Source organism: Stegostoma tigrinum, chromosome 19 (assembly GCF_030684315.1).
Source record: "Stegostoma tigrinum isolate sSteTig4 chromosome 19, sSteTig4.hap1, whole genome shotgun sequence".
Lineage (NCBI taxonomy): Eukaryota > Metazoa > Chordata > Chondrichthyes > Orectolobiformes > Stegostomatidae > Stegostoma > Stegostoma tigrinum.
In genome coordinates, this window is record NC_081372.1 from 54,079,427 (window position 1) to 54,104,760 (window position 25,334).

The following is a 25,334-nucleotide window of genomic DNA, read 5'->3' on the forward strand; positions in this document are numbered from 1 at the left end:
ATCACCTTCTGTAGTTTCTTACATTCCTGGGCAGAGCAGTTGCCATATCAGGCTGGACAGTGTGCTTTCAATGGGTCATCTGTAAAATTTGATGAGGATCACGCCAAATTTCCTGAGGAAGCAAAGACGGTGTTGTGCCTTTTTAACTGTTGAGTTTCTGAGGGACATCTGGGACAGAAATGCTGACGCCAGCTAGACACAGTGGAAAATATTGAAAACATTGGTGAAGAGCAAACACAGCCTTACTAAAGCCAAAAAGAGAAAATTCCAGATCAGAAACAGAGGATGAAGCTGCCAATAACAGACACATGGAATAAGTGCAATCTCTTTGAGGATGGGTGAAACGTTCTGCATTGAGGAGAAACTTCTATGGTGAGGAGCTAAATCATTTTACTTATTACTTTACTATATCAGCCAAATTAACAATGTTATGAGTGTTAAAATGATCATAGAAAGCTGCAGGAAAAAAGTCTTTATGAAAAAAGGACACTTGTTCAGACAATCATTAAACCAGCTGTATAAATAACCCAAAAGGCTTGGAGAAAGAGAAGACAGAAGAAGGGTTCATTGAAAATCAGTTTTGATGGGGAAAACAAACTGTTATTGTGTAATTGAAGAGATTATTTAAGTGAAGACAGGGTTGCAATGTTCTTTCCTCAATGTACAACAGCATGAACGTAAGCCAAGATGGTACAAATTGACTATTATGTTAAAAGTGTGCAAAAATCAAAAAGGAGAAAGGGGAAAGATCGTTAAATAACAATCCATCATGAGAGGAAGTTTAAAATGCTGTATTTCTTGAATTTTATGCAGTTAAACAACATTTTAATGCTTGAATTTTTTGTTGGTGGATTTAAAAGGATAACTCGGAACGATTTAGAAATGTTTGAACCTCAGGCAAAAAACAAAAGCAATTTTAAAAGCAAAGTAGGTTGATAGAATTTTAAAAATCTTCTTTGAAACAACAATTTTCTTAATTACAAAACTTGATTAGCAATTCAACTTCACAATCCAATAATTAAAAATGTGAAATTAAGTAAAAGCTAAATTAAAGCAAAATTTCCCAAGAAGGTTGCTGTAAGCTACTCTCTTAACTAGTTAACCAGTTGTTTTTACTTGTGCAAACAACGTACCTCACATGTCCTGCAAAAAAGTGACACTTGAAGAGAAGGATCACAGAGCAACATGTCCTGATAAGCTAAAAGGTCCACTTCTGTGAACCTGTGAACAGAGATCATTGAACTGCATCCCTGATCTTTCTCTCCACCCATAACATCTATGTTTTGCCTGTCTGTGTCTGTCTCAATGTATGTGTAAAGTTGAACTTATAGAGAGATTTGAGTCTTAACTATCAGAGTTATGTTGATGGTTCATAATTGTTTATCTGCAACTAGAATCTATTTAATAGCAAAAAAAATTGCCGTTCTTGTTAAGTACAGAAAACCAGATCATTCTTTCTGTCCACTTGGGTCTGAGAGGCAGGTAAATTGGGGAATTCTTATTCTATTTAAAATCTTTAACTATTGTGATAAATTTGGGCACCGTGGGGCTTGACTGCCAGGGTGTTATCCCCTTGAGACTTAACTCAATTTTTCAAAATAGAATTGCTTCATGATTACAGAAGCCCAGGGAAGAAAAAGTAAATGTATATACTTATTCTGTTGTTTAGTCGCTATGTTTGAAAAGTTTAAGAGACAAATAGCTCTGATAATATTGCAAGAACATTTAACAATTACATTAAGCACCACTTGCGTAACAGCAAGATTTAACAAAAGAAAACAATTTCCATGATAACCTTTTGACAACTTTATTAATAATCTTTCAGCATTGTCAGGATTGTACGATTGTGCTAATTTTCAATGAAAGTAAATTCAAGGCAGAGTTGCGTCAGAATTTATGATTTCTTTTTATAATGCAAACAGAATCTCACATCATAAATAGCTAATCAGATAGCAGTAGAACTGAAAGCGGACTTCAACACAAAAGGTTATAAGAACAGAAAGCTGATCTGGTTCAAGAAATTAATTACTTAATTCAAAGCACCATCTGATAAATCAACAGAAAACATATTTCAATCATTTGATGTGAGATCTCTCTGTTTGAGATGTGGGGATAAAAAAAACTACAAATCCTTTAATTTACTCATCGGACAAGGGCATTGCTGGCTGGGTCAGCATTTGTTGCCCTTGAGAAGGTGATGGAGAGCTACCCTCTTAACTGCTGCTGTCCATGTGCTGTAGGTGGTTCCATAACGTCCTTAGGGAGGGAATTCCAGGGTTTTGACCCAGAACAGCCATATATTTTGTATCAGGATGGTGAGTGGCCTGAAAGGGCACTTGTAGGTCATGCCATTCCTATGTATCTGTTGCCCTTATCTTTCTAGATATAAGTAGTTGTGGTTTGGAAGGGGCTGTCTGAGGATCTTTGGTGAATTTCTGCAGTGCATCTTGTAGATAGTACACACTGCTGCTACTGAGCATCAGTGGTGGAGGGAGGAAGTGCTTGCGAATGTGGTACCAATCAAGTGGGCTGCTTTGGCCTGGATGGGTCAAACATCTTCTGGGTTGTTGGAGTTGTATTCATCAAGCAAGCGGGGAGTACCACATCACAATGCTGACCTGAGCCTTGTAAATGTTGGACAAGCTTTGGGGAGTCAAGTGATGAGTTATTCATTGCAAGATATTTAGCCACAAACCTGCTGTTGTAGCCAATGTACTTACGTGGTTGATTGAGAGATATGCCAGGCGATGTGGTTACAGATTGTGCTGGAGTACAATTCTGCGGCTGTTAATGGCTCACAGCACCTCATGGATGTGCAGTCTTGAGTTGCTAGATCTGTGAGAAGTCTGTCCCATTTAGCACAGTGATAGTGCCACACAGCACGTTGGAGGCTATTCTCAATGTGAAGGCGGGACTTCGTCTCCAGAAGGACTCCACAAGTGTGGTGGGCACTTTTACTAATGCTGTCATGGACAGAGGCAACCGCAGGTGGCAGTTTGGTGAGGTCAAGCTCAAATATGTTACTTCCCTCTTGTTGATTTCTTCACCACCTGTCACAGACTCAGCCTAGCAATGATGTCCTTTAGGGCCTGACCAGCTTGATAATTAGCACTGCTGTCAAGCCGCTCTCAGTGTTGGACATTGAATCCCTCACCCAGCGTGCACTTCGCATCTTTGCCAGTCTCAGTGATTCCTCCAAGTGTTGTTCAACTTTGAGGAGCACTGGTACATCTGTGGACAGAGGTCGGTGTGTGGAAACCTCAGTAGGACATTTCCTTGCCCATGTTTACCCTGAAGCCGTGAAGCTATCATTGTTGACAATTGCCAGTGCAGCTCCCTCCCAACTGTATACCACTGTGCCACCACCTCTCTGGGTCTGTCCCTCCAGTGGGACAAGACATATCCAGGGATGGTGATAGTAGTGTCTGGGACATTGTCTGTTAGGTATGATTCCATGAATATGACTATGTCAGGTTGTCACCTGACTCGTCTATGACACAGCTCTCCCAATTTTGACTCTAGCCCCCAGGAGTTAGTAAATAAGACTTTTCAGAGTCAACAGGGTTGATTGTGCTGTTTTATGGTGACTAGGTCGATGCCATCCAGTTTCATTTCTTCGTTGAGGCTTTGTAGACACTAGCACAACTGAGTGGCTTATTAGGCCAATCCAGAGGGCAATTGTAAGTCATCCACATTGCTGTGGGTATGGAGTCACATACAGACGAGGTGAGGATGGCAGTTTCCTTCCCTGAAGGAAAGACATTAGTGAACCGGAGATAGTAGGAACTGCCGATGCTGGAGAATCTGAGATAACAAGGTGTAGAGCTGGATGAACACAGCAGGCCATGCGGCATCAGAGGAGCAGGAAAATTTCTGAAGAAGGGTCTTGACCTGAAACATCAGCCTTTCAGCTTCTCTGATGCTGCTTGGCCTGCTGTGTTCATCCAGCTCTACACATTGTTATCTCACATTAGTGAACCAGCTGGGTTTTTCTGACAATCAACAATGATTTCATGATAATCAGCAGATTCCTAATTCCACATTATTTTTCATTAGATTCAAATTCCACTCTCTGTTATGGTGGGATTCAAACCCTGATCCCCAGAACATTAGTTGAGTTTCTGGTTTAATCGTCCAACAATAATTCCACTAGGCCACTACCTCCCTCCCACATGTGGAAGTAATGTCCATCTATATCATTCCATTGTAATTCATGGAAGAAAATGGGACATTACTGCAAAATGTGTAAAAGATGAAATAAAAATCGTTGGAAAATTGAACTAATAATGTTTATCCACACAAAAGGGTCAGTGCCTTGCAGCAAGCAGTTTTGGTAGAGAATCCAGGCTGAAAGGATTTAACTTCATTAGTATTCATAACTTCATTTTATCACAATGCTGATGAGAAAAGTGTGCTGCTAACCAAACCCTATCATTCCAGGAACTACTACAACTATAAGCATAAACAATTCAATCTCCAAAATAGTTAGTTTGACTGAACATGACTGTTACTTTGGACAAAAAGAAACTCACCAGACCTTATCAATAAGCAAAAACAAATGTATTTATTTCAAACACACTTATCAAACAAATATCAAAGTTGACTGTTAGCAACTACCACAAAAACGTAAATTATATCCCTTTAAAATCAAAATACACACAGACATTCATTCACAAACAGGGTAGATGGGGCAGACAGAGATAGTAGGAACTGCAGATGCTGCAGAATCTGTGATAACAAGGTGTAGAGCTGGATGAACACAGCAGGCCAAGCAGCATCAGAGGAGCAGGAAGGCTGACATTTCAGGTCTCGACCCTTCATCAGAAAATCCTCTGAATTCTGATGAAGGGTCTAGGCCCAAAAGGTCAGCTTTCCTGCTTCAATTATGCTCTTGGCCTGCTGTGATCATCTAGCTGTACACCTTGTTAGGTGGGGTAGACAGTTATGCAGAAATAATCATGGGTGGAAAACATAGGCAGAAAGGAACAAAATCTGCAGATCCAGAGTTCAAACCACAACAATGGAACAAAGTGGCTTTCTCACAGTGTTTTTGGTTTTTGGCAATGATATCATAGTGTTGTTGGTCTTATAGTAACCTTGGGCAGTGGAGGCTGACAGGAGGCTTGCTAGAAGTTTAGATGCATAGATAGGGTTGACAGTCAGAATTAATTTCCCTGAGTTGAAATCTCTAATACTAGGGGGCATACATTTGAGGTGAGGGGGTGCAGTTCAAAGGAGACATGAGGTTTTTGGCACAGATAGTGGTAAGAGTGTGCAGTGCACTGCTGGGATAGTAGTGGAGGCAGATACAATAAGAGCATTTAGGAGCTTTTAGATAAACACATGAATATGCAAGGAATGGAGGCATATGGACCAAGGGCAGGCAGAAGGGATTAGTTTCATTTGGCAATATGTTCGGCACAACATCATGAGCTGAAGTGCCCGTTCCTGTGCTGTACTAAGCTATGTTCTATGCCTTCAAACTGGAGATGGATCTTAGAAATCTGATCATTGGTCATCACGAGCAATAGGAGTTAGATATTGTTAATCAAACCTGTTCAGAGATGTTATTACAAGCTGCTGGAGCAAAGGAGACATTGACCCAGATATCCTAGCTCAGAGATAGGAACACTACCCCGTACTACAATGGCCCACCAACATTCTACTGTCAGCATCTTTATATGCTCAAATCAGCAGTTTAGAAGAAGCAGGACCAAAACAGTACAATTAGCTTTGTTGTCTCTCATCAAACTTATCAAAGGGATGATTGTACACAAAAGAATGTATACAAGATTGGAAGTCTATGTTGTTACAACCACAAAAGAAGATGATTAAACTAAGGAAAGTAGGTGACCAGTGCTTAGCTTCAGGGAATACATTCGCATTCTCTAATTAAATAAAGACTAGAAATTTAAACAGCTTAAATCTGCTCTTGATGGTGATAATGAGAAAAAATTCAAATCAACATAATCAACTGTTCAGTATAAATAGATTCTATGGGAAAAGTGGTTAAGGTTCTTCAGTTTGTTATCAGTAACAAGAGAAAATGGGGAAATCGGGATTAAACTTAATTACTGAAATGAGGCAAATGTGTATCTGATTAAACAAGGGCTTCTCATTCAAAGGTCAAATGTATTGATGGGAAGGTGTACTGTGCTACCCATACTCAGTACTAAAACATTAGCCATGATACTATTAAATGAGGGATTGGCCTCAAAGAGACGAATGTTCTACTGTAATTCCTATTTCTTACAGTCTGTGCACTAAGGGAACAAAGTCGATTTCAGGTTCAGGTTGATGTTTAGGAAATTTAATGTTTTGTGTCTGCAACATTCAGAGTTGATAGGGTTACATGGAAATGAAGAGCAAACCATTTGTGATTCACTTTTTGTTTTCATTCTTACTTTGAGAGAGGTGCATTCTGTTGCATTAAATAAAAACAAACATATTCACTTTAGTGTACTATAAAGTAAATATATCTATGGGATAAAAATATACAAATAGCACTTTATAGAGTAGATATACAAGGGATGTCAGAGGTAGGTTCTTTACTCAGGAAAGTGGTCGGGACATGAAATGCATTGCCAGGCAGGGTAGTGGAGTGGCTATTAAATAGGCATATGGATGATAGTATGAGGTACTGTGGAGGTTAGATAGACCTTAGGATTAGAGTAAAAGTTCTGCACAACATAGGCTGAAGATAAGAGATAACAAGGTGTAGAGCTGGAAAAACACAGCAGGCTAAGCAGCATCATAGGAGCAGGAAAGCTGAAGTTCCAGGCCTAGGACCATTTCTGAAGAAGGGTCCAGGCCCAAAACATCAGCTTTCCTGCTTCTCCGGTGCTCCTTGGCCTGCTGTGTTTATCCAGCTTCACATCTTGTTATCTCAGATTCTCCAGCATCTGCAGTTCCTACTATCTCTGAAATAATCATTGGCTGAAGGGCCTGTCCTGTTCTATGTTCTATACTATACAAAGCATGGCACAGCATGAATAAAATAAAAATTATTTTACAAATTTTGCAGGAATTCTATTTAATATTACTTTTGTTTTAGGGAGCTCACATAAATCTCTCAAACTCCAAGAAGGTAGCCTCAACCATTTTTCACATAACCCAGAGGTTTGCTGCTTTGAGAACAAAAAAAGCTGGAAATTACAGCAGATCAGGCAGCAAGCTAACATTTCGAGTCTAAATGGCTCTTCACCAGAGCTGACACGAAGTGTATGTTGTTTCCAGTTTAATAGCTGGAGCTGAATCGATGCCCAGGAGCTAAGTTCACCTCTTCCAGACTACATTCTTGGATTCTTGATACAATTTGTGATGCAGCAGACACTGATCTATCGGATGTTGCCAGTTACACATGAAGGAAGAACACTCAAGTGTTTGTGGTGTCTATGGTTGTAACTTGGGTTACCCTCAAATAACTAACAATTGCTTCAGTTAGATTATGGGAGAGCATGACATTCAATTTGGAAAGAAAACCATCAGCTGCACTAGCTCTGTGGTTTGTCCCAACCATATACACCATGTCAAATTACAGGAATGAGTCTGTTATACTCTGACCCCAGAACTGCAACAATAGTGTCCAAATTCAGTGCATTCTCTACCCTTCAGTTGTGCAGAGCAACTTGTACATTGCTTGAAAAGTTTTGTCTGGAGCAGGGTATGTTTAAGAACTGCAGGCTCCTTGGCCAATGTGCACAATATTAACTTACCCAAGTTACCCAATATTGACTTAGCATGTCTCAGGAGAGGACTGCACAGGACCAGTTTGCAGTCAGTGAACCAGGTCATAACTTTATTTGCAGATGATAAAGCTTAAGAATTAAATTTTGTACTTTCAACAACTCTATTGCTAACTATCCCATTCGTTTGAAACTTGAAATACTCCCCAGATACTCATAACGTTGCTAGCCTGATGAATTGTTCAACCCATTCCTCCCTTTGCAGGTTATCTCACTCTCTCACTCTCTCCCCATCTCCCCGCCTCCCCGCCTCCCCGCCTCTCCGCCTCTCTGTCTGGTCACTCCTGTATCCCGAAGTTCTTCTCGGTACCTGGAAAACTGGGTTCTTATAGCCTCCTGGCTACCTTCTGGAAATTTCCAAGGACTTGACCAATCAGAGGCAGTGAATTAATTGACTTTATCCCCTTGAAATGTTGCTAATGGCTCTCAGTGGCTTGCTTATCAGTGACCCCTTGTTTTATGCCAGAAGATACACTGGTCTTTTGTCTTACTGAGGCACGTCTGCCTCATGCATCAGGCTTAGTTTGCTTTGTTAGGAAAGGTCAAATTGTCCTTTCACACTTCCTAGATAATAAAATGTGAGGCTGGATGAACACAGCAGGCCAAGCAGCATCTCAGGAGCACAAAAGCTGACGTTTCGGGCCTAGACCCTTCATCAGAGAGGGGGATGGGGAGAGGGAACTGGAATAAATAGGGAGAGAGGGGGAGGCGGACCGAAGATGGAGAGTAAAGAAGATAGGTGGAGAGAGTATAGGTGGGGAGGTAGGGAGGGGATAGGTCAGTCCAGGGAAGACGGACAGGTCAAGGAGGTGGGATGAGGTTAGTAGGTAGATGGGGGTGCGGCTTGGGGTGGGAGGAAGGGATGGGTGAGAGGAAGAACAGTTTAGGGAGGCAGAGACAGGTTGGACTGGTTTTGGGATGCAGTGGGTGGGGGGAAGAGCTGGGCTGGTTGTGTGGTGCAGTGGGGGGAGGGGACGAACTGGGCTGGTTTAGGGATGCAGTAGGGGAAGGGGAGATTTTGAAACTGGTGAAGTCCACATTGATACCATTAGGCTGCAGGGTTCCCAGGCAGAATATGAGTTGCTGTTCCTGCAACCTTCGGGTGGCATCATTGTGGCACTGCAGGAGGCCTATGATGGACATGTCATCTAGAGAATGGGAGGGGGAGTGGAAATGGTTTGCGACTGGGAGGTGCAGTTGTTTGTTGCGAACTGAGCAGAGGTGTTCTGCAAAGCAGTCTCCAAGCCTCCGCTTGGTTTCCCCAATGTAGAGAAAGCCGCACCGGGTACAGTGGATGCAGTATACCACATTGGCAGATGTGCAGGTGAACCTCTGCTTAATGTGAAATGTCATCTTGGGGCCTGGGATAGGGGTGAGGGAGGAGGTGTGGGGGCAAGTGTAGCATTTCCTGCGGTTGCAGGGGAAGGTGCCGGGTGTGGTGGGGTTGGAGGGCAGTGTGGAGCGAACAAGGGAGTCGCGGAGAGAGTGTTCTCTCCGGAAAGCAGACAGGGGTGGGGATGGAAAAATGTCTTGGGTGGTGGGGTCGGATTGTAAATGGCGAAAGTGTCGGAGGATGATGCATTGTATCCGAAGGTTGGTAGGGTGGTGTGTGAGAACGAGGGGGATCCTCTTTGGGCGGTTGTGGCGGGGGCGGGGTGTGAGGGATGTGTTGCGGGAAATACGGGAGACGCGGTCAAGGGCGTTCTCGATCACTGTGGGGGGAAAGTAGCCCAGTTCGTCCCCTCCCCGCACTGCACCACACAACCAGCCCAGCTCTTCCCCCCCACCCACTGCATCCCAAAACCAGTCCAACCTGTCTCTGCCTCCCTAACCGGTTCTTCCTCTCACCCATCCCTTCCTCCCACCCCAAGCCGCACCCCCATCTACCTACTAACCTCATCCCACCTCCTTGACCTGTCCGTCTTCCCTGGACTGACCTATCCCCTCCCTACCTCCCCACCTACACCCTCTCCACCTATCTTCTTTACTCTCCATCTTCGGTCCGCCTCCCCCTCTCTCCCTATTTATTCCAGATCCCTCTCCCCATCCCCCTCTCTGATGAAGGGTCTAGGCCCGAAACGTCAGCTTTTGTGCTCCAGAGATGCTGCTTGGCCTGCTGTGTTCATCCAACCTCACATTTTATTATCTTGGAATTCTCCAGCATCTGCAGTTCCCATTATCTCTTTCACACTTCCTGATGTGTTCTGGTGCCTCTCCGGTTTCAATTGTTTGAGCTCGGATCTTGCAAGGACTTGCACCTAGGCAGAATTGTCCTTTATAAGGATCTATCTAGGCTCAGGCATTACAGCATAAATTGCTTTTTGGCCAATTTTATGCCCTGTTTATTTTGCTTGCTGTGCCTGTATTTCTGGCCTCCCTTTTAAAGACTTTTATTTCACTTGAACAGCCACAGTCTGCGACAAAAGTAACTGATGCAGGAAAGAACAAAACTCTCCCATTCACGAGCCACACCTTTTCAGTGAAAACATAGCTACTTCTGGAATATTAATAAAAAGACATCAAAGATTTATCTTCAAAGTTTAAGTCAAACCTCGACAGTGCATTTACCCTTAACTTGTCAGCTGTACTTCAAATGGTGAGTTTACATGCTGCTTTCTGCTTTCGGTCCCTACAGATTCACTCTGACACATTCCCAAAGCTCCATTCATATTAGCCCCTGAGTTCCTGTAACATTAAAGGCTGGCTTTAGAAGGATTAAAGTATAGAACACCCTTCATACTTTCAAGCTCCCCTTGAAATTTGCACATGACATATTTTGTACTGAAGAGATCTCAAAGCAAGGCTATTGAAGATTACGCTCATGATTCCAACTGATGAAAGGTATTTAATAACATTAGCAAACAGATCCTTTTGCTTCAGTAGATCTCCACGTATTAAACTATACTGCATATATCACTTTCAATTTCTTTAATCCTAAAGGAAAGGGGCTTTGATCAGTGACTGAAATTGTTCAAATTGCAAATTCTGAATCTTAAACATAACTTAAACATAAACTTATGGTGAGTTTGCGTGTAAGTGGAGCCAAGTCTCAAAAGGATCAGCCATGATCTATTAAATGGCAGAGCAGGCTCGAGGGGCCGAATGGCCTACTCCTGCTCCCAGTTCTTATGTTCTTATTGCTCTAATTCAATGTTTCTGTCTGAATGGAAAACTGCCTAAATCAGCAATCCCAACTTGTGTGGGAGATTGCCTTAAATTACTGATGATACTCCATGTTGTGCCCTGGCATTTCTCATTTCCATTGTGGATCACATGCTGAATTAGATATTGTACATGCAGAGTTATTGTGCTAGGGTAGAGGGATGCGTGTAGGTGGGATGCTCTTTGGTGAATTTGGTGTCGACTTGAATGTTTGAATGGCCTCCTTCTGCACTGCAGAGATTCTATGATGCACATGCAGAGCCAGTGAGATCACCTGCAAGTGTTAGCACCCTCTTAGGGACACTGTAAATACTGCCATATTTTCAGGAACTGCCACTGAACACTGACCCATTTCCAGAAAGCTCTGCGAGTTCTGACACACTCCCATAGCAAATCCCACTTAATCCACCCTCCAAACATTGCCCTCTTGCCTTAACCTCTGAAGGATCAATTAACTCATAGGATGAGGGAGATTTAGCTATAGGAAAAGATCATAAGCAAAAGTAATTCTACAGATATACAACTTCAGGGGTGTAAGCACATCCAACAAAAACAGTCAAGAAGCTCTAAATATATAACTTCTGGATGACAACAGCAACATGCGTTTGTTCCATTAGAGAAGTGCTTCATACATTTTTTGAGTGCACATTCCTTCAGTTGTCTCTGAGAAAAATCAAATACAGGTTAGCTCAAGTGAGATCAGGGAAGGATTACTTTGAGATCACTCAGTGTAGAGCTGGAGGAAAACAGCAGACCAGGCAGCATCACAGGAGCAGGAAAGTTGACGTTTTGGGTTGGAACCCTTCTTCAGAAAAAAGGTCCTGACCCAAAACGTCAACTTCCCTGCTCCTCTGATGCTGCCTGGTCTGCTGTGTTCCTCCAGTTCCACACTGTGTTATCTCTGACTCCAGCATCGACAGTTCTAACCAACTCTTACTTTGAGATCATAAAATGTGAGGCTGGATGAACACAGCAGGCCAAGCAGCATCTCAGGAGCACAAAAGCTGACGTTTCGGGCCTGGACCCTTCATCAGAGAGGGGGATGGGGGGAGGGAACTGGAATAAATAGGGAGAGAGGGGGAGGCGGACCGAAGATGGAGAGTAAAGAAGATAGGTGGAGAGGGTGTAGGTGGGGAGGTAGGGAGGGGATAGGTCAGTCCAGGGAAGACGGACAGGTCAAGGAGGTGGGATGAGGTTAGTAGGTAGCTGGGGGTGCGGCTTGGGGTGGGAGGAAGGGATGGGTGAGAGGAAGAACCGGTTAGGGAGGCAGAGACAGGTTGGACTGGTTTTGGGATGCAGTGGGTGGGGGGGAAGAGCTGGGCTGGTTGTGTGGTGCAGTGGGGGGAGGGGATGAACTGGGCTGGTTTAGGGATGCAGTGGGGGAAGGGGAGATTTTGAGGCTTGGGGACCGCTTTGCAGAACACCTCCGCTCAGTTCGCAACAAACAACTGCACCTCCCAGTCGCAAACCATTTCCACTCCCCCTCCCATTCTCTTGATGACATGTCCATCATGGGCCTCCTGCACTGCCACAATGATGCCACCCGAAGGTTGCAGGAACAGCAACTCATATTCCGCCTGGGAACCCTGCAGCCATATGGTATCAATGTGGACTTCACCAGTTTCAAAATCTCGCCTTCCCCCACTGCATCCCTAAACCAGCCCAGTTCATCCCCTCCCCCCACTGCACCACACAACCAGCCCAGCTCTTCCCCCCCACCCACTGCATCCCAAAACCAGCCCAACCTGTCTCTGCCTCCCTAACCGGTTCTTCCTCTCACCCATCCCTTCCTCCCACCCCAAGCCGCACCCCCAGCTACCTACTAACCTCATCCCACCTCCTTGACCTGTCCGTCTTCCCTGGACTGACCTATCCCCTCCCTACCTCCCCACCTACACCCTCTCCACCTATCTTCTTTACTCTCCATCTTCGGTCCGCCTCCCCCTCTCTCCCTATTTATTCCAGTTCCCTCCCCCCATCCCCCTCTCTGATGAAGGGTCTAGGCCCGAAACGTCAGCTTTTGTGCTCCTGAGATGCTGCTTGGCCTGCTGTGTTCATCCAGCCTCACATTTTATTATCTTGGAATCTCCAGCATCTGCAGTTCCCATTATCTCTTACTTTGAGATCACTTGCTTTCTGATCATATCTTTCCAGCTGCTGGCTCCAAGACTGAGATGACATCTGAGCACTAACGTGAGGAGAAGGGATAGAAGATGGCAAAAACAACCCCAGTATGAGCGGGCAATACCACTTTAAAGAGATACAACACATGAATGGAAACTGGGACATTGCTTCAAGCAGCCCATTACCAATGGCACTGTCCAAATGATCTCCTATAGGACCAAAGCGTGTACCTCCAAACAGGTTTTCTAATAAATTTGATGCAGCAATGCTTATGCTATCCCCCATTACATAAGAAACTAGGTGTGGATGTAATGATGTTGAAGAACCCAACAGATATTTATTCCAACTATTAGATGCAAACATTATATTCTCCATGTCTACAAACATTTAGACTTACATTAAGCTTTTAGCTTGTAGCAGAGCAGAATGTTTCAAGTGATCTGGGATAAGAAGGAGTATAATATTTGTAAACCTTCACATCACACACTGTGACGCAGTGATGATATAATGAACATTTCCCTTAAAGACATACCAACATTAATGATGAGACATAATGTCTCTGTTAATCCGAAAATGGCATATATCAGGTTGCCTGTGTCCTCGGCTGGCAGCAAGTTCCAGTTTTGGATCTTCGAGTTTTTATGTCGTAGCAAACACTGGGGAAATTGAAATAGTACAATTCACTAGGCTGATTGGAAATCAAGCCCCTCTACTCCTGGAGCCATCACAAAAGTTAAAATTTTAAACACTACACATATTTCCCCAATTTGTTAGACACAGACTTGTAGAAAGAATGTTTTAGAATTTTTTTTTTCAGTAACAAGAATGACTATTTATCACAAGTAATTAGACTCCTGTTCATCTAATATTTTCCTTAGCACTTTTTTGTTTGAAGAATGTGAAGCTTTGGTGCGAGAGTTAGCTATAGAAAATATTTGTTGGAATCTTCAATATCCAGAATAAAAACTGAGAGAACTGTGGATGATATCAATCAGAAACAAAAGCAGAACTGAGAAAGGGTCACTTGGTCCAAAACATTAACTCTGATTTCTCTCGACGGATACTGCCAGACCTCCTGAGCTTTTCTAGCAAGTACTGCTTTTGTTTATGATTTCCAGCATCCACAGTTCTTTAGTTTCTTTATCACAAAACATATCATTCCTACCCCAGTGGCCTTCCCTCACCTGCTATGGCTCCCAAGTGGACAATATTCCTGCACCAATATCAGGCATCTTTATTTTGCCCAAATGGCTCGAATCTGAATTTACAGACTAATTTGTAGCTTCCAGCAGAAACAAAAATGATCATTGTCTGCCAAAAATCTAAGCTCTCCATTTCATTAGAAGGGCATACTAATGTGCAATACAAAAGCAAGCATTTCTTTCAGAAATTGTATCAAATCGGACATGAGTGTCACTCCTTAAGATTTTCCCCACTGAAGCAGTGGCAATAATTAAAAATAGACTTCAGAAATGTGTTCCCACGGAAATCACATCTATGTTGCAGAAATAGTGAATCAGCGAGGGGTTAATTTCACTAGCTTGACAAATGTGGCCAGTTAATTAATGATCTCACTTGCACAAGGCTGGAGACCCATTTCCAGGCAGAAGTATAATTAGTGAATTTTATTCATGTTATGAACCGAAGTGTTATATTTGCAATGTATCACACTCTTGAGAGGTATTGTAGTTTGCATTAATTACACTTGGGGTTTCACTGAAGGTCAGAATTTGGTGAGTAAAGAGAAGAAGACACAAGAACCAAGATAACTCCGAAAAATACCCAAAGGGTGGAAAGGGAAGCTGAACTCATTCTTTCAATCCTAACTGTACATCAATTATTTTGAAGTAGCTAGAATCCAAAGGAACTAACCAGCAGCAAGGGTCAAGTAGGAAATAATGAAACAAATTTAGATGAAACTCAGATAACAAAGTGCGAAGCTGGATGAACACAGCATCTCTGGAGCACAAAAGCTGACGTTTCGGGCCTAGACTCTTCATCAAAGAGGGGGATGGGAAGAGGGTTCTGGAATAAGTAGGTAGGGGGAGGATGCCTTTAGGGAAGGAAACTGTCATTCTTCCTTGGTCTGGCCTACATTGTGACTCCAGACCCACTACCCTCTGGGAATGTAGGATGGGCAGTAAATGCTGGCCTATCCAGCGATGCCCATGTCCGTGGATCATTTTTTTAAAAAATTCAATCACAAGGGGGCCCACATTTTCAGCATGGCAGAGACAGTCTCTTCTGTGGCAAAAAATAAATGACTTGAAATCACAATTTCTGTCCCTACTGTGAGTTGGGAGTGGGCTCGGACTGGGTTTTGCACAGACATACTTTACAGAGGCAGCTGCCTCCAGTAAAAGGTGGCGGGGGTGGGGGGGGTGTACGGGGGTGGATTTGGCATCTCCGGAACATGGAACCCAGTGCATGCAAATTAAACTTGGTAAGATCAAGTCTCGTCTTTGAGGACTAGTTTGGACAGCCGAGTAAATACCACTGTGAATATGATCGTGGGTTATCTTTGGTGATGGGCAGCTGCGGTCAGGTCACATATCCTTGCAAGTCTTGGGAGTTTTAATGGTAGAGAAGATTGGTCACTGCAACTTACCAAAACCTCCTGGCACTGCAAAACTGTCAAGTACCAAATGTATCTAGAACCGTGAAGAAGCGTCAAGGGCTTGGGTTGAGGGGTTATGTGGGCTGGAGAAATCTGTCATATTTCATTTTCTCAGTTGGACACCGCGAGAACTCTGAAACAGATTTTCCAAATTGGAACCTGATAGTCCTCTCCACCAATCCTGGGTCACCCAGGGCAAATTCCAATCAAATCTCACTAATCACCATCATCTGATCAAGTCCTAAATCCCAGGCCTTCTGGCACATTCTCACTAACTTCACAAACTTCTATATTCATGTCATTTTGTGTCTGCCCTGAATAAGAACTCTCTTCAAAGGCACATAAAAGGCCCTTTTGAATGTCCGACAGTCTAACCCACAGCTTCCCATTCATCACAACATCTCTGCAACTCCCAATCCCTTAAATTACAGCTTTCCCACTTCTTTTGATGTTCTTCTCCCCATTAAAATTATTCTTCCCTCCCTTGCCCTCGTCAATCTCCTAGTATAGGTCTCACATTTGCTCCTGTAAGGAACACAGAGTTGAAATTTTGTAATACACTTAACCCGATTTAGCCATCCATTACCAATTCTGAATGGAACAAGAATGGCAGTATCGGGTTCTGTCTCTGGTCTTGTCTGCCATTCTGGAATACAAAGATAATCTCTGGCCTCTGTTATTCAGTTTTATTAAGCTTGCCTCCCCTGCCTCAACTCCCTCATTATCAAAAATAAGTGTAAATATCCCTTGCCATTAGGCTTGACACAAGCTGATCGACTGCCTATCTCTCTCTTCTTACCACTAGCCCACCTGTCCAAACTCTCTCCTTGCTTTGTCCTTTAACTCAGATCTTTTTATCCTATGACCTTTCCTACTTTCTCTAGATTATAGCAATGACTCCAGCTCCTGTTCTCCCCGGTCCCTACCTCTACTAAAATTGGTCACCACACAATTATCTCCCAAATTTCCATTTGGATCATATCATTAAACATTGTCTCCCCTCCAGTTCTCTTCCATTCCACTTTAAATTTGTCAATATTGTCCCTGTCCTTTAAACCCAATCCTTGATCCTTCATCCTTGGAAACAACTGTCCTATTCTCCTCCCTAAAGCCCTCGGGCATCTTCTTTCCTCACACATCCTGGCCACGTCACCCAATTCCATGCCAACCATTTTTAATGGGGTTAGCAATGCTGTGAACTCAGACCAGACCACCAACTTTATGTTACAACACAGTCGAGATCATCAAATTATGTTCAACTCCGAATAATGACCTTTATTTTCAAAGCAGATCAAAGGTGAATCCCGGGGAACTGCATAAGAAAATAAAGCCTCATATTCTACGGTTTCAACCCAACTCACTACGTTACTAGATAATAAAATGTGAGGCTGGATGAACACAGCAGGCCAAGCAGCATCTCAGGAGCACAAAAGCTGACGTTTCGGGCCTAGACCCTTCATCAGAGAGGGGGATGGGGGGAGGGAACTGGAATAAATAGGGAGAGGGGGAGGCGGACCGAAGATGGAGAGTAAAGAAGATAGGTGGAGAGAGTGTAGGTGGGGAGGTAGGAAGGGGATAGGTCAGTCCAGGGAAGACAGACAGGTCAAGGAGGTGGGATGAGTTACTATACATTTTAGAACATTAAAATGATCTACAATATGCAAACAACTTGTTTCTAATACCCAGAATTAACATTAATGTACTGTGATTGGGCATCCAATAGTATACATCAAATGGAATCACAACTGAGCCTATAGATTGCTTAGATACTCCCAAACATTAAGGGCATTGTCGCTCATCAAATCTCAGTTAAGTTTTCCCAGGGATTACAATCTTCCACTTCTGCCAATCAGGCCTTGGAAACTGTCACTGAAGAGTTAATCTGTTATGGACTGCCTCAATGCCTGCTCCTGCAGTGTGCCACTCCACTGCATTCTGAATATTACATTCCTGTATTTATTCACTATGATAATTTGTGACAGCTAACTCCACCAAGCCAAAATCATCTGCTCTGTTTCCCTGAGCTCTAATCTTGCTCTGTTGCATCAAGTAAATATTGCTTGTGCCTTTCTGATGCACAATGTCACAGTTGTACTGAGGCATTCATGCTCGCAGGCTTCTTTCAAGCTCCCTGCAACTTTCATCAGAACAAAACCAGTGACTGTCCCTCTTACTCAGCTCCCCAGAACTTATTCTGTGTCCTGGCTCAAATTCCTAGAATCTTTTTCTACGTATATTCTAAAATCACAGAGCCTTCCGAATGCTCTTGACTCCATCTCTGTTAAAAATCTACACTCCTAACATGGAGTCTGCTTCTGCCTCTATCTCTTTTTCCTCCCCTGATCCCAGAATTGCTATTCAATCACCCGTGAACTATTGTGAGTGATCTGTTGAAAACCATGTAACAAGCCTTATTTGATTTTTCGGGATAATGCTGCCGCAAAGGACAAAGAGCAATACAACACAAAAACAGGCCCATCATCCCTTCAAGCCTGTACCGACACATTTTGCTCTTCTGTACTGAAACTGTCTTCTCTCATTGCATCTGTATCCCTCTATTCCTTTCCTTTTCATGTATTTGTCCAAGATCTTCTTGAATGCTGCCATTGTGTCTGCTTCCAACACCTTCTCAAGGCACTCACCACACTTTGTGTCAAAAACTTGCCTTGTACATCTCTTTTAAACATCTCCCCTCATGCTTTGAACCTGTGTCCCTTTGTAATTGATGCCTCCACCTGGAAAAAATACCTCATACTTTCTACTCTATCCATGCCATTCACAATCTTATAAATTTCAATCAGGCTACCCCTCAAACTCCTGCATTCCAATGAAAACAAATCCACTCTGTCCAACCTTTCTTCATAGCTAAACTCCACCCCCATACCAGGCATCCTCCTGGTAAACCTTTCCTGCACCCTCTCTAAAACATCCATTTGCTTCTGGTAGTGTGGTGACCAGAACTGTATGCAGTATTCCAAGTGTGGCCTAACTAAAGTTCTATAAAGCTGCAGCATAATATGTCTATCCTTGTACTCAAGCCCCTTTCCAATGAAGGCAAGCATACCCTAGGGCTTTTTCATTACCTTATCTACCTGCACTGCTTCCTTCAGTGACCTGTGTACCCGTATACCCAGATCCTTCTGCATATCAATACACCCAAGTGTTCAGCCATTCACTGTATAATTTCCACCTGTATTTGATCTTCCAAAATGCATCACCTCACATTTGTCTGGATTAAACTCCATTTGCCATTTTTCTGCCCAGCCTACAACTGATCTATACCCTGCTGTATCCTCTGACAATCCCCCTCACTATTCACTATCTTTGTATCATCCGCGAACTTATTAATTTCCTCCAAATCATTAATGTAGATCATGAACAGCAAATATCCGAGCATTGCTCCCTAAGGAATACCACTAGTCACAGCCCACCATTCCAAAAAGCATTGTTCCACTGTTACCTTCTATTTCCTTAAACTAAGCCAGTTCTGTATCCAACCCTAATATCATGTGATTTCACAAACAAAAACTGAAGTTGCTGGAAAAGCTCAACAGACCAGGCAACATCTGTGAATAAACAATCAGAGTTAATGTTTCAGGTCCAGTAACCATTCACCTTTTAGTACCTGCCTGCCATGAGGGACCTTGTAGAAGGCTCTACTGAAGCCCATGTAGATAATATCAACCACTTTTCCCTTATCAAATCATCTTCATCACCTCCTCGAAAAACTCAATCAAGTTAGTGAGGCACGACTTCCCTCGCTCAATACCATGCTGTCTATCACTAAGAAGTCCATTTCCTTCCAAATGCATGTAGACCTTGTCCATGAAAATCTTTTCCAATAATTTATCTACTACTGAAGTGAGGCTAACAGGCCTGTAATTTCCAGGATTATCCCTGTGACTCTTCTGAAACAATGGGAGAATATTGGCTATTCTCCCATCCTCTGGGAACACGCCTGTGGCCAAAGAGGATTTCTGTTGCTCTCTGTGCCCTGAATGTCACAATGACACCATTTTCACAGAAAGCTGGCCTTCAGTAAAAAGAATGCGTACAGAAAGATGGGTTCATCACAGCATGGAGACTATAATAAGCCATCTTTCCTCACCTTCCTCAGCCTGTCAGAAGACTTCTATTCTGTTGAGCACCCATTGCCCTTCAACATCTTTCCTCCACTATCCAAATGGATAGATCAGTTCTTGTCTAATCCCAATACATTCTAATTAAAGCCTAAGTATTAATGGTGTTTCTCACTGCTGCCAGATTGACTGTGAGTTTTGAGAAGTTTCTATTTCATTTCAGATTTCTAACATCTGCACAGTCTTGCATTTCCACTTCCATCTCGGAACATGGAGTCAAAGAATAGAATTAATATGTGAGGTGGATGCGTTAGGAAACTGTAGCAGAGAAAAGTCATATGGACAATGAAATCAGAGGTAATAAGAACTGCTGATGCCGGAATCAAAGGTAATATAGTGTGGAGCTGGAGGAACACAGCAGGTCAGACAGCGTCAGAGAAGCAGGAAAGCTGACGCTTCGGGTCGGGAACCTTCTTCAGATTTTCTGAAGAAGAGCCCTGACCCAAAACATCAGTTTTCCTGCTCCCCTGATGCTGCCTGGCCTGCTGTGTTCCTCCAGCTCCACATTGTGTTATTATGGAAATGAAATGGCTATGTCTGGTCATGCCTATTAAGACAGTGGTGAATTAGAATGTCAGAATAATTGTTTTTGAATTGTACCATTCAACACTTTACTGAGCAGCCAGCTTAATAAGCGTTCTCCATCAGAGAGAAACACAGGGCTCAATTTTGATTTGTAGCTATGGGTGCTGGGTGTGGAGTTAGAAACTGAAGCTTTTTAACAACTAACTATGAAATGGAATCAAGAGTAACATTTCAGAATTTGCTGATATTACCAACTTGGGTCACACAGTGCAGTGGGGATAATGCCAATCAATGACAACAGGACACTGTCAATCTAGCAGAACAGACAAACGAGTAGAGAACAGCATTTACACAGATGAATGTGGAGTGATGCATTCTGGCAGAAGAGAAAAGGAGGGGGATCTTTGATCAAAAGGCACAGTTCCAAGGAGTCCACACAGAGACCAAAGGACCTGTAGCTGCATAGATTTCTGAATGTCGCAGTACGTTCAAGAGAGCAGTTAGTAAAATTGGCAGCATCTAGGGTTTCATAAATAAATGTTCTGCTTAACCAAGCTGGGATGTTATGCTGAGCATGATTAAAGCTCAGGCTTGGTAATCACTAAAGTTGAGGCGACCTCGCAATTATGAAAGTTGGAAGGATCATTGAGAGGATACAGTGAACTGGCAGTCTGCAGAGAACTACCAGTCTGCAGAGAACTACCAGTCAACAGTGAACTACCAGTCTGCAGTGAACTACCAGTCTCCAGCATCTGCAGTTCCCATTATCACTGCCATCTGATCTTATTCAGTTTTGCTGTGCGAGGCTCCAGGTGAATCCCAAGTGTTTCAGTCCCTACGCAGTAGGTGTGAGTGTCTGAACTAGATTCTGGTCTGTCTGAGTCACATGATACTGTACCCTCAGAGTGTATAACCACCAATAAGGAGTGATCGTTCCCCTCCAACACTATCTCCTGAGGTAGCCTCAGTGGCCCTGAAGTGGATTAAAGGTGTGAACAAGAACTGTCGAGGTAAGAATGTCAACGTCACCATGCATATCATTTGATGATGAGATCAACAAGAGTAAGTGTTGTAAGTGTTTGTGGCTGTGAAGTATTTAGTTCTGTCATGAGTTGTCTGCTAGACACCCCCGCTTCCCCCAAATTTTCATCTCTGATAGCCAGGGACACTGATGCTTTGCTTATCGCCCATACCCGTTCCTCTTCATCCTCACAGTCAGTGAGGGGGCAGCTGGAAGACCGCTGCCCATTCCCTTCCCCTCCCTGGTATTCTCTCCACCCTCTAGAGAGGGAAGGAAGACACCTGTGAGTACACTGAAGAGACCATTGCCTGTAATCTTCTGCTCATTAGGCTCACACCATAATTCTCTGGAGTTCACGCTGGAAAGTTTACATTTGTATGGCAAGAGCCATGGTAGCTATACAAGACATCGGAAAGTCCCAGTTTGGAGAAGGGTCTATTAACGGATGCCTGGTGAAGTTACTCATCAGATAGCTGGCACAGGTTTTATTTTTCAGACTAATTCTTTGATACACTATGGATTACTAAACTTTGGTTTAATACAACAAAAAATTAAAATATTTCAAACAATCATTCAGACAAAGTATTTTGGCAATAATAATACATGGTTCTTCCCTCAAGTTCGTGAATAATGTTTGGTAAATCCCTCTCCTAACAAAGACAGTGCCCTTCTAAACTGTCTTCAGTAAAATCACCCTACTTTTCAAGACCAGATGAGTCACAATAACAAAACTCACTGCCATGGTGTTTTGAGTGTCACAAAGGTAGTGATTTCAACACTCTTGAATAATCACTGAGTTTTTTTTACTTATTGCCAACTTTCAAAGTGAAAGCTGAGATGGTAATTAATCACAGTGAGGTCGTCAAGTTTCACCTTCAAACTTGTAATGTTGCGTCACGTTATACTTTGTTTTGTGATTGCCTGGTAATTTGTCTGAAATCTTTGGAGTAACGGCTATAGAATTCAGAAGTCCTGGTCTCATCTGATCGTGCAAGATGAAGCGAAAACCACAGAGCCACCAAGCTGAAGAAAAATAAACACGTGATGAAGATAAAAAGAAGGTTGCAAAAACAAATATTGCATGTCAGGGGCATCCAAGGCTTTGTAAGAACATTGTGGAGCACCTCAGATCAGAGGAATAACCTTGGAGAAGAAGGTGCTGCTTGGTTAGGCTACTATCACATGGAGATGCAGCAAGAACAGTTAACTGTCCATTATAACGAATTTTACCTATCAGAACCCTCTTCTCATGTGTATGAAATGTTGTCTTTTCATCTTCATCTGTTTCTAGCATCCTAATTCTGATATATGCAAAGCAAAAAGCTCCAACTTCCAGATTCCTTTTACCAACGTTTAACTTCTGTGCTACCAAGCATTTATTTAGTTACAGTTGAATGCAGCCAAATATACCAGCGAACAGCTGACATGGAGCAAGAAATAAAACAAAGCTGTATTTATGTCAGGTCTTTCATGGAGTATTGTGCTTCATGAACATTGGCAAACAAAAAACTACATAGAGACGATGAAAAAAGTGATGAGTGATGAAAAGCTCAGTCAGTGTGGAAGGTATTAGGAGCATTCTAAAGGGGAATGTAAGGGTGGACCGCCTAGGGGAAGGAGTTCCCAAGCTTAGGACCTAAACAGTTCACAATAGAAACAAAACACGGGAGAGAAAGAAGAAGGAATGTGGCAATGCAACAGTCAAAAATGCACAACAATGTCTCTACTTCCTCAGGAGGCTAAGGTAATTCGGCATGTCCACAAGGACACTTACCAATTTTTATGGATACAGCATGGAAAATATTCCATCTGTATGCATTGCTGCATGGTTTGGCAACTGCGGTTGCCTTAACTGCAAGAAACTACAGAGAATTGTGAGCACAGTTCAATCCATTACAAAAACCAGCCTTCCATCCATTGATTCTATCTATACCTCCCACTGACTCAGGGCAGTAACCAACATAATCAAAGACCCCACCCATCCCAGTTATACTTCCTTCCTTCAGGCAGAAGATATAAAAGATCGTATATACATGCACGAATCAAGTCAAGAACAGCTTCTACTCTCCTGTTAGTAGACTTTGGGATGGACCTCTGAAATTTTAAGTTTAATGTTGATCTCATTCTATGTGCACCTTCTCTGCAGCTGAATTCCTCACTCTGTTCAATTACATTAGTGCGCTTTGCATGGTATGATCTGCCTGTATAGCATGCAAAACAAAACTTTTCACTGTGTCTTGGTACATGTGACCGAAGTAAAACAATCCATCAGTCAGGACAAGACTAGAAAAGCTGAGGACGAAAGAGGAGAAAGAAAGAAACAGAAAAAGATGGAAGAAGGAAGAGAATGAGGCTAGCAAGATAAGCAGGAGAAAATTGAACAGAAGCATTTGGACGGAAACCAGAGTGAAAAAGGAATAGTGGATGAATAAGGAGAAAGGACAAAGGGAAAGTGGGAACACAGCAAAGAAAGAAACAGGAGGAGAAGAAAGCAGGGAGAAAAGAGTAAAACAAGAACAAGGAATGGTGAGTGTTTAACACATGATATGTTACCTACCTTTTGTCTTCACTGATGCTGCTGAGCCTATGTTTCCGAAAGCATTCTGTCACAGGACAATCTCTAACTGGCATTTTGCAGCAGAAATAAAGGTTTCATCATGTAAGCAGGTTTTCTAAATCACTTCTTTTAATTCAAATTTATAAATTAAGCACGCTCTCAGCTGATACTAGGATCTTAAATTATAAATCAACCAGGTTTCAACATGACCTTTGAAGACAAATTTCCATTTGAAGTCATCGCTTATCAGGTATTTTAGGAATGAATCCATTGTCACTGGCAAGGATTGCTGAAATAAGCATAATTGAGGCTCATCATTTTCATAGACAATCATCATTTATTAAAGAAACATGAAAAGTTTCATTTAAATTGGAAACATTTCATCTTATCTTGAAGTTTTGCGATGGCGTCCCTTAGTTAACCTTGGCAGAACCCAGACCATTAGTTTTATGTGCCATTGTAAATGACGGTTCTTGTTTTTTCTTCGTTGAATCATTTTACTTCTTTAATTTTCTCGGTGCTGTTATCTGTGCAGAACAAAGATAGAGCAGATCTACTCAATTAACTATTTGCAGAGATTTACGCAGTACAGAAACAAAAAGAAAACTATTACCAAATGCTCTATAGATGCCAAAATTCAGATAGAATATGCAAGCGCCAGCCAAACAGTCAATGGTAGGGCCCTGGGGAGTGTTATAGAACAAAGAGATCTAGAGGTACAGGTTCATAGCTCATGAAAGTGGAGTCACAGGTAGACAGGGTGGTGAAGAAGACTTTCAGCATGCTTGTTTTCATTGGTCAGGCTATTGATTATAGGAGTTGGGACTTTTATTACAGCTATAAAAGATGTTGGTAAGCCCAAATTTGAAGTGTAGTGTGCAGTTCTGGTTGCCCTACTATAGAAAAGATATAATTAAACTAGAAAGAGTGCAGAAAAAAATTACTAGGATGCTACCTGGACAGGAATGTTTGCATTGTTAAGAACGGCTGAATGGGCTGAAACATTTTTCCCTGGACCGTAGGAGTCTAAGGGGTGACCTTATAGACGTCTATGAAATCATGAGAGGCACAGATAAGGTAGATAGCTAAAAGCTTTTCCCCACAGTAGAGGATTCTAAAGCTAAACAGCATAGGTATAAGGTGAGAGGGGAGAAATACAGAAGGGAATATGGGGCAATTTTTTTCACACAGAGGTTAGTGAGTGCCTGGAATGGCCTGCCAGAAGTAGTGATGGAGGTGAGTACAATTTTATCATTTCAGAAGCATTTGGACAGGCACACGGATGGGATAGGTATGGAGAGATTGACCAGCCGTGCCTCAGGCCTACCCAATAAAACACGCCAAGATTTCGTGGAAGCTAGTAGCACTACAATGTAGCAGTTGTGTTACCGGAACAGTGACAGTGACGACATTGTTGTTCAAAACTCACCAGTTCACTTTAAAA